The following is a 14360-nucleotide window of genomic DNA, read 5'->3' on the forward strand; positions in this document are numbered from 1 at the left end:
GTGTATGTAACGAATATGCATACACATGTGTTTAGGTGTTTGTGCATGCATATACATGTGTGGTGTGTGCATACATTTATGAATACATGAACATGAATGTGAATAGAACATGCATAAGCCTGGCCATCATGGGCTTTTACTTTACTTTAGTTTCATATCTGCATGTGTGCATGCCCTTATTGTACATGTGCACGGCATGCATGTGTATTATGCGCATCTGTACTGAGGTAGATGCATCAGACCATGTGGATATGTATGTACGTGTGTGTATATACATGTACACACACAAGTGCATGCACACGTGGTTGCTGACCATGTGATGGGCCAGTAGTTGGTATGGAAAGAGGACAGACCAGAAATCCATGTGGTGGAGACAGAAGCCTGTCCCCTGTGGCCCAGGATAGCAGGAGGTGGCCTTGAGCTTGAGTGAAACGTCTGCCTCTCAGGGCCTCCGCACGTCCCTCACAGACCCAGAAAGATGCTGCAGTCCTGAATCTGAAGCCTCACCCAGAACAGGACACCTACCAGGCACAGCCCTAGGGACTGAAAGGCTTGGACTCCCTATCTACCAGAAATGTGCTGCATTGCTCACAGCCGGCGTGGCTGTCAGGGAAGGAAAGAGGCTTGCTTGGGACCTGCACTCCCTTCCACATTCCCCACGATGACCATGAGTAATGACAGAGCGGCCACCACTCAAAGGCTGATTTATCTCAGACCCCACGACTCACATGAGAATCGCTAGAATCTGCTTCTCTTAATGTCTTCCAAAGAGAATTACTGATCAAAGTTGTTTCCTTCCCAGAGGTGTGTTCCTTCCAGCCCAGGGATGAGGCGTATCTCTGGGACACCCAGAGGACATTTATAGGCACTTCCCAAGTGGCTCTTGTTCTCTGGATTAAAGACGAAAATTATCTCTCGACTGTCAATGTAACATCTTCCAGCAGCATGAAATTCTGTCAAACAGAAATTGAAGATGAATAAAATGAAGATACACACTCAGGATGATTCCCATTGTGAAGCAGCAGTGCTCCGCGCTGACGACTCCACACCCTCCTGGTAGGCTGAGGGAAACAGAGACGCACTGGTTTCTGAACGCCCCAGCATGCTGTGCCCTGGGAAGGGGCTGTGATTGAATAACCTGACAAACACCGCCAGCATATGCAATGCACCAGCTCTACAGCCCTCCAGGGCAGGATTACAAATGATTTGTGTGCATTTTGGGGGGTAATCAGTTGTCATAGTTCCATTTGTAATTTACGTTTGCATGAAAATGCAGTTTTTAACCATTGCTAAGACTGGAGAAGCAAGTGTGACCTGTTTTCATTTTGTCAAACTCCAGGGAGTTTCAAGTTGTAAGTTCTGTAATAATGTGTGTCTACAGTACTACATGGCTGGCTCTGAAGAATGAACAACCACCGTCTACAAGAACCGTATGCCCAAAGCATGTCTGCTCCACACGTGTAAAGATGCTCATTATCCACCGGGCTTCACCCTAAGTAGACACATACCTAAAATCAGGTCAAAGGAAAGGAAGCAAATGAGTGCAAGGACATTTTCCACCCTTCACCTCAAATGTGTTGGCGACCCGTGAGAGGAAAGATTTCAAGAGTGTTATAGGGAAGGTCCCTGGGGGTCTGGCCAGATGACTCAAATCTGAAAGCTGTTTTATGTTTATAGGAGCAGGGAGAAGGTTAAGAAGATGAGAGGAGGTGAAGACATGGGAGACAGAAACAGGAAATCGTGTTAAAGGGTTAGCCATGGGACAGTGGGAACTAAAATGTGAGGCAGGGGGTGAAACAAAAGTTTGAAATTTTTGGAAAAATAAGCTTAGCATCCCTGAGCTGTATGTGTGGAATACTCTAACTTTTATTTTGGGCTCATGCTCCTGCACATTTTTTTGGAGGAGAAAGAGACGTATTTTTGCCAGATTTGAAAAGAGATCTAGGTATAAAAGCTCATTAGCCTCCCATCCGATGTATTAGGAGGTATAAGGCGTTTTAACTCCTTATTAAAGGAGGAATGTGATGGAAAGAATGTTCTAATGCAGAATTTCAGTTTAGAGTTTTCAACCACGACCAATGGGAAGAAAAGTATTTCACCTTGAGACACTCCGCACAGCCCCCTTCCTGCTCACAAGTGAAAAATGAAGTTTTAAATGTAGCAGTTACCCTTACTGTCACATGCACTCTGATATTTGCTGTTCTGTTCTTCTCTATTCTAGTTTAGGCAATTCTAGTTTACTTAGAAAGTGCTAGTTCCTGACCTATTAAACTGATTTCGTGACCCATTTATGGATCACATCTTACAGCTTGAAAAACACTGTTTTAACTGACTACAGAGTGACAAACACAAAGGGAAAAAAATGAGACAACGCAGTTTCAAGAGATGAGGTGAGTTCTACTCCAGTGATGACCAAGGGTAGGTCCAAGGAGGACCGGCTGACAGCCAGAGGTAAGAGGAGCAGGAGGGGGCAGGCTGGGGATGGTGAGATGGAGGCAAACTTTAAACCTGCCTGCACTGCCTGGGAATAAACATACACCCAGGAAGGAGAGCCATTCATTTATCAAACACAATACAAGACCATGTTAATGACTTTTCAGTACAGTACTTATGGTGGTTGTTTCCTGGCAGATCCAAAGTTGAGCCTCCTTCGTGCTCAGAAAAGGTGGAACAAGAGATGAACAGATTCCTAGAGAAGATTATTATTCTGGATTTTGGCCTTGTGTAATATCTCCCTTCCAGGGAGTGTCAATATTTCTTAAAAGGTTTTATAATTTAAGTCTCCAATTTCTATGAAAATCAACAGTAAACAATATTTCTAGAACTAAACAAATGAGACTTTCCGAGGAGGCTCTTAACAGGAAAGCTCAGATGAGGGGGTAACTGTCACACTGGGTGGGAAAATTACTCATGTATTTTTCCTTCTAAATTAACAGGAGCAGCTCTAGGTCAAGAGTAGCTTGAAGGGAGGCACAGTCATTCGAGCTGAAAATCCTTCTGAAGGTGGCATCGAGCGCTTGGAACAATTCAATTAGCTAATCACAGATGGCTGCCAGATAGGCAGCCTAAACTTTCATTTCACTAGCAAATGTCACAGCTAAGAAAATGTGAACTTTGGGAAATTGAGGGCAATTCCATGTGAAGGGTAACTTCTGTTCTTGTCACGATTTTATAGGAACCGGGTAAGGAAGTTCGGCACCGCAGGAGGGGACTCTTGCAGCAATTAGAGGTGTGCAACAGGGAGAGGCCGGCACTCTCTGGGGAGCAGGGATCACGGTGCTGGCCTCCTGGGGTGCTGAATCAGACTGGGGGCACCCTGAACTGAGAGTCTCAGAGGTCACCAAGATTCAAAAGACTGAATATCCACAAAATGACCACAATATGACAAGCTAGTTAGAGGTGATCATAGATTATACATCTCAGAAGAACACGCCTTAAGTCCAGCTGTCTGGTTCTCTGGAGCGCACCTGATTCTTTCATGCCGAGGGAAATCACTCTGTACAATACATGGAGTGCAGCTTATGACACATGACATTGCCGTTGTATATTTGCAGTTGTCTCAGTGGCTCAAAACTACTTTTCAGTAACAAAATCCTTTGATAAAGTAATTAAAATTGTTTCAGAATAGTAGACATATATGCAGTCACATAAAACAATCAGACAACTTTTACAGAGACTGTGAAGGTCAGCAAACCTTGCGGTCCATCCATGGGCAGACCACAGAACGAGTTTGTGAGACACCGCCTTGCAGGTTTGGGGCTAGTATGAAAAGCCACCTTTTCTAACTATGTTTATGATGTAAGAGCTGATGGTGCACTTAATGCTCTGAGCTGGGTGATGGTGGGGTGAAAGAGGAGTCTTCCTATGGTGGTTTTTAGGAGTCTTCCCTTTAGGTGACTACGTCCTACTGGTCCATAGGATTTGCTTTACACATTTAAATACATACGGTTTCATTCTGTTGCCAGTAAGACCCTGTGAATTCTATTTTGCTGTTGCTGCCACTATTATTGTTACTATTCTATTTATTTTAAACTCAATTAGTAATTTTTTTACAAAGCATATTTCTTTAAATGACCTAAATTATTTTTTACCAGCCCAAGATTGTCCTTGATAGGAGAGTGAACAAATAACGTACAGGTCTCTGCAAGGAGCGAAAAATGAAAATACATCAGTTTTCCAGTAGCTCATGCCAAAGAAGCCCCACTAGATTTTGTTGAAGTCTTGAAAATTTTTACCCAGAAGGAAGCAGAAGGCAAAGTTCTCCCTACAGGACTTGGGCAGGGGGATTTCAGATGAAAACGGCCATCAGAGACAAGCAGTCCTGGTCACCCTCCCTCCTCAGTTCCTGCCAGGAGCAGAAGGGAAGTCAGCCAGCCTGTGGGCAGAGCGCTGCTGCAGAGGCAGTGCTGTGGCTTGGGCCTACAGTGCCTTCCGCAGACTTGTGGATTGAAGCCCCCACCAAAGGTGCAACGGAGACAGCTCAGGAGGAGGCAGGGCTCTGGGGGAGGCCTTTGGGCCGCTTGAGGTGTGGCCACGAGGGGCTCTTTCCTTTCTCACTCTCTGGCTTCCTGGTCATAAGCTGAGTGGCTTGGCTTTGCCTCCTGCTCCTGCCACAATGTGCTGGCTCACTGCAGACCCAAAGCCACTGGCACCTCTGGAACTGTGAGCCACAGCGGAGCTCTGTATTTATGTTTATTGTCTCAGGTATTTTGCTTTGGTGATGAAAAGCCGGCTAAAGCAGGATGAGTTTGGTTTGACTAAAATAATACACATAAGTACACATGTGCATTGCACTTGTTAGTATAAAGGTACGGATCATTAAAATATTTAATAATTCCTGGCTTTCATGTATGTATCAGCAGCATCAAGGAAAGTTAGCCCAAGGCCTATTACTTATGTTAAGTTCTTTAGCGCATATGTCCACCACTGTAAAGAGAGAATGCTAGACCAGAGGGTGCAATCTTTCCTCTTCTTGTTCTTCCTATTATTGGATAGTGTTTTGGGTGAAAAACTGACAGACAAGCTCATAATAACTACTTGTTACTCCCTTGTGACTCTTTTTGCAAATACACAGCTCAGTATGAAGTTACAAGTATGCCTGGCAATGATAATACCAGTTTCTCTTTCAAGGTGAGACAAGAGCATCATTGGAAGTGTCCCCATAAAAATAAGTCAGGCTCAGAGAAATGCAACAGGAGGATCCTGGTAAATTATTATTTCTGTCGGAGAGTAAAATTTATCAGAGAATCTTTTAAACAGGCAAAAGGACGCAAGTGGCTTTTTTTCCTGTGTTTTAGTAAGTTAGGAAAAACAAAAACCTTGTCGACGGACACCTAGTGCACTTCAAAAGACAAACAACTAAGCCTCAAGGTGACGGAACAGGAGGGCTCAAGCCCATTGTGCAAACCGCTGTGCTTTCCAGTTAGCTCAGGAGAGACAGAGCCTCCGATAAGAATACCGATCCCCCTCAGTACTTGCTGCGGGCACTGCTGTGAGATGGACTATCTTCCAACACTGGGAAGAAGTTGAACTTCCTTTAAAATTGGCCTGGAAGTGGCTGGTAAAGTGAAAGTCTATTCCCACACGTATTAAAAACAATCTAACGTAAAAGCTGCCTTCTGGGAAATTACCTGGTTTTTAAATCAGCCATAAGAATTCAGGTCAGGCCTGTAAGAGATGCAGTTAATATCAACAAACACCCATTGAAATGATTCATGGAATAGTTCCCTTCCGCAGTGACTTCCAAGCAAATGACACAGTGATCTCTCTGAGTCACACTTTTCTGTCCTGGGCCGATTGTCACACAGGTTTCTTGTTTCTTTTGTAAATGGTCTCTAAGTTGCTATTTGAAATAAGCAACTTATTCTTGAAGATACCACCATCAAAATTCAGCATAAATTTGTTAGATTGTTTCCTAGATTTAACCAGAAGTTTTCAAAAATTGTCTGCTAAAATCTAAAGATTGAAAATTCTAGTTTGCACTTTATATACACACATGGTAATGGGAATAATTATGATAAATTACTACTTCTGACAGAGTGACTATCATTTTATCCCACTCCTCTAATGGATTTATGCACGCTGAATTAATACTTTCTTTGATTAGATTAATTAAACATAATTTGTGTTTTAAAATACCAGATTCAGACCTAGGATAGCAGTGAGTTTAAGAGATAAAAGATAAAGGCTTTTAAGGAATGTCTCTGTTAAACAGATGAGCAGATATTGTTCTTGTTTTTAACAGATTAACAAACCGATGTAGGGATTCCTGGAATAGCAGAATGCGGCTGTTAAAAGGTGATGAAGTTTGTGAGTCATTCAAACATTTTTTTAAGTTAATATTCCCATCCATTATAAAAGGGTCTGGGGCTAAACAGTAACTAAAGTTTCTTTTGGCTAGGCTGACCATAAAATTTAGCACCCAAACTGGGATTTTTGATTATATATATATATATATATATATATATATATATATATATATATATAGTTTTACTAACAGGACTAGAATTTTTTTCTGTTATTTGGTGTACAAAGTTAGTGGTTCCTGTTGCTCTAGTAGAAGAGTGGCCAAAGGCTCTCTTGCTGACCTCTCAGAATCACAGTGTCTCTCTTGGGAAGTCACCAGGATGTGTCTTGTGCCTCTCTATACTGCTTGGTTGGTACTAATATATTTCTGCCAAACTGGGATAAATTTCCAATGAGTAAGCATGTTAAGAACACAGACTAGTTGGCAAGACTTTTGGGGTTTGAATTCTAGGAAAACGAGTCATTAGCTGAGAGATTCTTGACTACTTACTTTATTTATAAACTGCAATTTTCTCTACATAAAGTGAGCAAATAGTGTCAAGTTCAGAGAGCTAAAAAGTACAAAACATCCTTAATTTTTTCCCCATCTACCATGACCTCCTTTACACCAAGATAATCCAAACCCAAGCAACTCGACTGATCTGGTCTTAACCTCACCAGAGGCCACCATGCACCATGACCAAAGTTTTCTCCATTGTAGCGCTTGATCATACAGCTGTGACAAGACCTGTTTTCCTAGATGGTGATCTCTTGGGAAAGGTGTCACATATTCCTCAAATGACATTGTAGATGTAAAGTTTTTAAAAATTGTAAAGTACTCCAGAAATACAAGTAATTTATATGAAACTATTGCCTTTGGTCTTCATACTACTGGCACTGGACATAATGCCGGTTATGGTTTATGTGTAGATGTCCCCCCAAAGCCTCACACTCTCATAGCGGAAGCTTTTGGGGGTGCATGTTTCATGGGGGGGCGTGATACTCCTCAGTGGACTGGTCTACCCATGACTTCATAGTTAAACACAATGTGGTGAGTTGAAGCATATTCAGAAGAGGTAGTCACTGTGGGTGTGGCCTGGAAGGCTCTTATCTCCTTCCTCCCCTCTTGACCTCTCTCTGCTTCCCGCTGCCATGTGCCATGGACTGTTTCCCCTCTGCCCTGCCCCTCGGCTATGCCACACCGCCTCATAGCCAGCTGGCTATGGGAGGAATGCTCTACAAATTGTGAGCCAAAATAAACCTCTCCTCTCTTAATTTTCAGCTCTCCAGTGCTTTGTCCCAGTAACAAGGGAAGCAACTAAGACAGTGTCTCTCCTCGGTTAAAGTAAATGATCATTTGCTTCTAGCTATTTGTAGTTGGCATTTTCAAACATTAGACTTTACATGTGCCAGGAGCTCTTTTTTCCTGAACAAATATTTTGGTTTCATAATATTTGGAAGTGGAAGGCAAGATAAAGAGAATGAATTTGGCTCATGAAATATTTCACTAAGAAACAATCATTGAGGACCTAGATGCTAGGCATTATGCTTGTGTACAGTATAAAAAATCATTTTGAGAGTGTGTGTCTTGGAAAAGGGAAAGTTCAGTGGCCACTGGGTTACAGGAAGGAGATAAAACTGTAATCCACAAATTCAGGATAGCACAATAAGTTCAACAGTGCAGATTTGATACCACTTGACTTTTATCCCCAATGTCCAATTAATTTTGCTTCTTGAAATATCTCACGGGATGTATCCCAACCCTTCCCAGTGGTCACTACCAGCATACGTGGTGCCTTGGGCTGTCTGCAGTGACATCCCACGTTCTTTCAGCACATCCATTCCGCAGCACCCCTGAACTCACCAGTGCATTTTCCTCTACTCTGTAATCTAAATTACTTTTAAAGATGGCAAGACATTCCTATTTAAACCTTTCAATGGCTTCATCTTACTTTTTAAGATAAAAATAAAATCTTCCAAAATATCTCCTCTCATTTCCCGTCTTTTATGCATTGTGCCCTCCAATAACGTGAAACATCTTTAAGTTCCTCGACTCATTGGTATTCCATTTGCATGGAGAGTGTTCTCAAGATCTCAGCTTAAATGTCACTTCCTCTGAGAAATCTTCTCTGATCCACTAAACTGAGGTAAGTGCTCCTGCCACCTATGCCATTGCAAGTGTCACTTTTAAGTCATTTAATAATCTTCTCCATGAGAAGAGCTGTTTCCTTCCAGCCTCTTGGGCGCACAAACTGTACAGGAGTACAGAACCTCCCATATAAGAAGGTCTTGCATTTGGCTTAATGCTCCGCTGTTAGTGTATTGAAATTTTAAGAGTCTCACAGTTTGGTTTTGTAAATTGTGTAGCTGATTCTGCTTAGCACAGTACTTAAAACAAAACAGACCCTTAATAAATAAATATGCATAGGTTAAATAGACAGTCAAACGAACCAGTTCTCTCCCATTTGGTTTTCTTGCTATGAAAGTATAGGACTCTCTGGCATTAACTTATTTGGTCATTAGTTGACTATTTTAAACTAGCAAGCATATTTTAGGTCTTGAAACGGTAGCAAGGCTCCATCCTAAATTCCAGCTCCGTGTGTTTCCTGTGACCTTTCCCTTCTCTGTGTTGTTTTGTTGGTCACCGCGGGGATGTTACCCCTTCCTCAGCCCACATAGCAAGAGAAACAAATTTTAGTAGAGTTGTCAGCCTAAATGAGTAATAGGTCAAGTGCAAATTTGAATAAAAAGAATGAGTGAAAAAAGGAGAAAGGACGATAAACAAGAAGTTTCTTTTATTAGAGAAAAAGCAGTAAAGGGAGTGGAGATCTGCAAGTGGAAAGAGGATGAAGGGACTTCTAGGAGGAGATCGTGGAAAGACGAGGATGGATACAGTGCTAAGCTGTCACGAAACTATGGGCCCCTTTACCACACGATAATCTCAGGACCCAAGGCAGAGGGGCCGGAGGGAGACAGAACACTGTGCGGACGGAGGACTGGACACAGGAGGATGGAACACAGCAACTTCGAAATCCTCCTGGGACAGGCAAAAACAGTGGGCTACATCGACGGGAAGCCAGCCTGGACACCGGATGTCCAGGCAGTAGGAAGGCTATAATACTGGAGTTCTCCCTGATGAGTCTGTAGCTGCATATAACTCTGAGAGGTAAAGCCTGGTGGAAAGAGGAGGGTCACCATGGGCCTGGACTGTAAGGATGTATGTACATCACCCCTGTCACCTCCCAAATGCCCCACCTATGAGTACAGGGGCCTTTGGGGAGACATCTACATGTCAGCCATAACACACCAAAAATTTAATTAATTAAGATTGGCAGTTAGGATTCAGAAAAAATTATAAAAAATGGGTCATATTCATTTACGTTAAAAATTAGTCATCTATATAACTAGAGTTAGCAAAATTGATAGATGACTTGCTATAAAATCTGTGTGAGTAGTGAACTGTACTAATGCTTAACTTTTTGGCACCAAATATATGACTTAGTGGATATTTATTCACATGGGAAAAATGATGACTTGCTCCACTCAGTCTCCAGCATGTGATGTGCAGGGTGAGGTGGGCACTGCAGTAGACACGAAAGCATGAGTCTGGGAAAAGAACAACAAGAACAGGGGCTGTTCCAGGACTTCTGACTCCTCGGCTTGTTCCTGGCTCCTGGGAACACAACGGACTTGCGACAGATGAAAATCAGCATTAAGAAGCGTGTTTTTTATTTGAGTCAACTTTTTTTTTTTTTCAAATCAAGACTAACCCAATGAAGGAAGCACTTAAATGTGGGTACAAAGGCCTTAGCACATCCTGTACTGGTCACAGCGCATCTAAGCATCTGTCTTTGAGTAGCGCTTGTCAAGTGCCGGTGCTTCCCTGGGCAGCTTCCTGCCGGAGCCCATGTCGGGGAGCACGGCCATTGTTTGCTATTTTCCATTGCCTATGTTTCTTTTATTATTAATCAGTCACATTTGTGATTGGCATATCACTAGAAATGCTGTTTATTCAGTCAGGTTGTAGCATAGTCTTATTATGTAATACATTACACAGCTTTGTTTCAGTCCCCTGTGTGTTGATTTTATAGGTTAACTGAATGTAAATTTACTTCCTTTATGGACAGTGTATCAACACATATGCGCCGGGCATGGAGCACATGCCTGTAACCCCAGCACTTGGGGGGCAGGGACAGGAGGGTTGCCATGACTTTGAGGCCAGCCCTGGCTACATAGTGAGCTCAAGGCCAGCCTGACCTGCATAGTGAGACCCTGTCTCAAAAAAAACAAAACAAACAAAACAGAACAATAACAAATATACATATATATATCTATATATATATATGCCTGTTGTATATGTCAAAAGGAAACTATACTATTCTGCTTATAGAGGAAGGATTTAGTCACTTATTAAGTAAAATTTAGACAACTGAATGCACTTAATGACCATTCTCAAAATAAACTTGTCTTGCAATAAAATTACCTTCCTCTACTCTAAAACTGTACACAAAGCTGTTTCCTTGATGAAAACCAAAGCCAATAATAAAAAGTTAAAGTAAAACAGAAGGCACATTCGAGGGTCCATTTCATCGTGCTCTTCTGAGGATGACAACAAAATCAACCCTTTTCTGATATATAAGTAATAAACTATTCCTATATCAAGACACATGGCCCTGTTAAGTAAAAGACAGAGAGAAAAAGGGACCAAGTTATATCTTGCTGAGAAAAAAAAAAAATGATCTTAATGGATTTTCATGCTCTCAGCTGTAGAATTAACAACAATGACGTCTGTACCCCAGGGAGTCAAAGTGGACACAACCTTTGGATCTGTTTTTAACAGCTTTGAACCTATTTGTCCAGAGTCCCTCAAAGCTGAGAAAGAGAGTTTGTCACAAAAACTCCTGTTTACTGTGAAATCACAAGTCACTGGGTCTAAAGCATGCAAAATGAAGATGGCTACAAGATACAGAAAATTTTATTTTGAATTTTGTTCCTAATAATAAATATGAGCTTTGTACCTTTCCTAGAGTTTTGGGTGATCATTATTATTCACTCTAGTTTTCATCTGTGGATTCTGAGCACTTCCCAGTTTTCTTATCCCCACTCTGAGATATCTTCTGCTCTCTTTCAGTTGCACACTCCCACACCTCTCTAAGCCTCACACATCTTATCTGTAATTCTGTAATATTGGTGACATTTACAATGTCTTTGCAAAGGGGCTTTATAAGATACTCTGTAAAGCACATTGTCTGGAATACGGTAAGATTTCATTAAATCTTAGCTATTCATATTACTACTACTACTACGGAGATTAAGCTCATACGTGATATCCCTAGAAGTTAGAGTATGTATTATTTTAAACACATTTGGTTATGGCTCTCTCTTACAGAAAGCCTTAGGTCTGATTCCTAGGACACTTAAAATCGGGCACTGTGATATATATATATATATATATTACACTCAGACTACTCATGTGCTCTTTGACATCTTGACATAGTTTTTACTGAAATAAATTTTCATTTAACTATGCCACCATAGGTCTAATGGTTTATTTCATACTTGGACATGAAAACATGTGAAGAACAGCCAACTCCCAAATCTGATCAATAGCTTGGAGAGGACAGCTTGTGTGCAACAGCCTATGTATAGCCTGTTCTGTTCCAGGTGAAGTAAGGTAATCTGCATTTATCAGTATTCTTAGAATAGCTAATAGTCACCTCTTCAAAAATGTTAATAATTTCTGTGGATTTTCTCATTCAACCTTTATGACAGTAGCAATGAATAGATATTTAATTTTCTTCATTTTATGGAGAAATAAAAGTTTCTAAAACATTAAATGACTTTCCCAAGGTTAGTACAGCCATGTGGAAGGGGTCTAAAGTCAAACTAACATGTAGGACCCATGAGATTTAGGTCAAAGTTTTAATATATTGAAGTTTTATGATTTAAATGAAATGTTACCTTAAATGGTAAGTACTAATATTTATTAATTGATAGTAAATACTAATAATCATCATAAACTGTTAGGTAGTAAAATAGGAAAGGATTTAAACCTGGCGGCTCAGACTTGAAAAGCTCTTCTGAACCACATCCTCTCCCCACTTAAGTCTACACTGCACTGCAATCTCCAGTTTATATTTGAAGTGGAGGTCTGGCATCACATGCTCATAGGATCATAGAAAAAAAATCATTATTCCTCTTCTCTATTCAGTAAGAAAGAATGTGATCACAACTATTCATTCACTGGATGAGCACATACGAAGCATCTATTATGTGCTGAACAACAGATTAAGTACTGGGACCACCAAAGGTGCTCACAGTGTGGGAGAGACCACAGACAAAATACTAGTAAACTTCAAGTGATCATGGGTATCATTAGCTTAAAAAATCACATTTGGTGGAAACTCTTTAGAGCCTAGTGAATAGCTAAGCCAAAGTTTAAAAGACTAGTGTTAAAACTTCAGAAGATTGCAACTGGGTATTTTTTCTTGCTAACTGTGCTGTGAAAGCATACAAAACTAGGAAATTCACTGGTAAAAATACGTATATAAGCAAAAAAAGGTGAATAAACTGACTTCAATTCTACTACAAGAATGAAAGATACTATGAACACATTGCTAAATTATGTCAGTGGATACATGATATAGACAGATGCATTCTGTGGCATATAACTTGAGGAGAGAGATAAAACTTGAGAGCTCTTCATATCTCAGAGACAAGGGAAAACAGCTAATGGAGCTCACTAAATGCAGTGTTAAAGGGGGCATTTTTAGTGATAGTGCCAGTCTTAAAGAGAAAAAGAACTCAAATACACAACCTTACTTAACACCAAGAAAGAAGGAAAAAGAATACCTTACAACTAAAGTTACCAAAAGGAAGGAAACAAAAATTTGAATGGAAATAAAGAATCAAACAGCTATAGAGAAAATAAAATTAAAGCTTTTTGAAAAATAAAAAATAGGCAAAAACCTTATCAAAACAAAGAAAAAAGAAAGAAGGTTCAGATAAAAAGAATCAAAATAGAAAGATTAGATCTTACAATGGGTGCCCCCAAAATAAAAAAAATCACAAGAAATTATCATGAATAACTATATGCCAAAGATTTGAATAACTTAGAAACAATGGGTAAATTCTTAGAAACATACAAACTATAAAGCTTGAGTTAAGAAGAAATAGCCTAAGCAGACCAGTAAGAAACAAGGAAGCTAAAGAAGCAACCAAAATCTTCCCAATGGGGAAAAGCTTAAGAATAAACAACTTCATGGCTGAATCCTATAAAACATTTAATATGTAATTTACAATAAAACTTCTTAGACTCTTTTAAAAAAAATAGGGTTAGAGGGAATGCTTCTGAACTTGTTTTACAAATCCAGTATCATCCTGATGCCCATGTTCGACAAATACACTGCTAGGAAACTATAGTCTAATATCTCTGTTGGACACAGATGTGTATGTGAATATCCTCAAAAAATACTTACAAACCAAATTCAACAGCACATCAGAAAGATTGTACACCATGTCCAGGTGAGATTCATGGGTAGTTTAACACATACAAACCAATTGATGGGACACAGAAAATTAACAGAATGAAAGATAAGAGCCTCAAGACCATCTCAACAGATAGAAAAAATCATTTGATAAATGTCAGCATCCATTAATCTTAAAAACTGTCAGGAAAATAAGTATATGTGATAACTTCATCAACATAATAAATTCCATTTATGAAAAATCCACACCTAATACCTAATAATTGGAAGAAAGCTTATACTTTTTCCTCTAAGATCTGGCAAAAATGTAAGAACTCACTCATGATCCTATTATTCAACAGAATACCAGAAATATTAGCAAGAACAATCAGATAAGAAAAAATCAGTAAAAGGCATCCAAATCAGGAAGGAAGAAATCAAATTATTCCTGTTTGCAGAAGACAAGATTTAGTATGTTGATAAGCATAAATACTAAAAAATAATTTTAAAAAGCTTGTAAGAACTAATTAGCAAATTCAATAGAATTGAAAAATACAAAATTAATACACAAAAACTCATGTCTCTATACCAAAAACTATCTGAAAAAGA

This window comes from Chinchilla lanigera, unplaced genomic scaffold (assembly GCF_000276665.1).
Source record: "Chinchilla lanigera isolate Chin_1 unplaced genomic scaffold, ChiLan1.0 scaffold00016, whole genome shotgun sequence".
NCBI lineage: Eukaryota > Metazoa > Chordata > Mammalia > Rodentia > Chinchillidae > Chinchilla > Chinchilla lanigera.